Raw genomic sequence first — 1,536 nt, 5'->3', positions numbered from 1 at the left:
CCATTAGAACTTCGGCCATGCTCGTTAACAAAACTTCCGTGTCCACTAGAACTTTGGCCATGTTCGTTAACAAAACTTCCCTGCCCACTGGAACTTCGGCCATGTTCGTTAACAAAACTTCCCTGTCCACTGGAACTTCGGCCATGTCCGTTAACAAAACTTCCATGTCCACTAGAACTTTGGCCATGTTCGTTAACAAAACTTCCCTGTCCACTGGAACTTCGGCTATGTTCGTTAACACTTGCACTGCGGCCGGGGAAACCATTGCCATTTCCCTTCCCACTGACTCCTTTGCCCTGTCTGCTGCCACGGCTATCCTTTTGATCTTCTGTGCTAACGTCCTGACCATACCCGTTGTCACTAAGGCTAACGCTTTTACCACGCTCGTTCGCATTATGACCGTATCCACGAATGTCAGGACTTCCATCTCCCCCTGAGCCCCTACCGTCGTCACCAGCTCGTCTTTTATCGTGTGCACGATTAGCGGCGCCCCCTGCACCTACGCTGTGGCGTTGATCACCTCCTTCATTCCTTGAAACATGAGCTCTGTCACTTTCTTCATTCCTTGAAACATAAACAGCATCACCTTCAGGAGCACCTGGATCATGCATCTCTTCACGGTCATCCTCCTGGCCTCGACCTTGACGGAAACTTCCTTTATCAGCACCAACTTTCCAATGCTCACCCGTGTCCCTTACGTGGTCGGCAGCTCCGGATTCATCGCTTTCTCTGGCAACAAAGTTGTGTTCCGGGAACCCTCCATCCCCGTTGTCGGGCCGGTAGTATCCTGAACGACTTTGGCCACCTTTGGATTCTCCAACGTTTTCCTCGATATTATCTCCGTTCAGATCTGTTGTTGGGGCGGGGAGACAACATAAATATTTACCATCTTTTGGTCTGTTGTCAATAAAGCCTTCAGGAATATTGTCTGTAATTCAACATCTGCTCATTAAAAAAAAATATATAAACTAGTGGAACCCCTGTAGGATTAACCTGTTATTGAAAGTTCTATTACCAGAGTTCATAAAGCACTTAGATTATCCGAAACTTGTGAAATCCTTCGACACTCCTGAGAGTTCGATGCCCAAGGCCAGATTAACCCGTTCACAAAAGACCCCCACCCCAACCCCCTACCCACCCCCAAACAAAATTGAAAACAAACAAACCCACCAAAACTTCCCTTTCCCTACACCAAATCTCACACAAGTCATAATAACAGTAATTGTAACATAAGAGAAACTATTATACTTTGAAATCGAACCATGCTTTCTTGACGAACTGATTAGAAAGTGTGCAAAGGAAACAGGAAGATTCAGAAAGTTCTAGCTAAACGTTATACCGAAAGTGATAAGCTTTGAGTCAGCGGCTTGTGGTTCTTTTTATCTATCAAAATTAAAATAATAATCCTGTTTGTCCGACTATCTTTCTGTCTGTCTGCCCCCCCCCTCTCTCCCTCCCTGTCTGTGTGTCTGTCTGTCTGTCTGTCTGTCTGTCTGTCTCTGTCTCTGTCTCTGTCTCTGTCTCTGTCTCTGTCTG

Source organism: Aplysia californica, unplaced genomic scaffold (assembly GCF_000002075.1).
Source record: "Aplysia californica isolate F4 #8 unplaced genomic scaffold, AplCal3.0 scaffold00269, whole genome shotgun sequence".
Lineage (NCBI taxonomy): Eukaryota > Metazoa > Mollusca > Gastropoda > Aplysiida > Aplysiidae > Aplysia > Aplysia californica.
Note: the sequence above shows the minus strand (reverse complement) of the source record.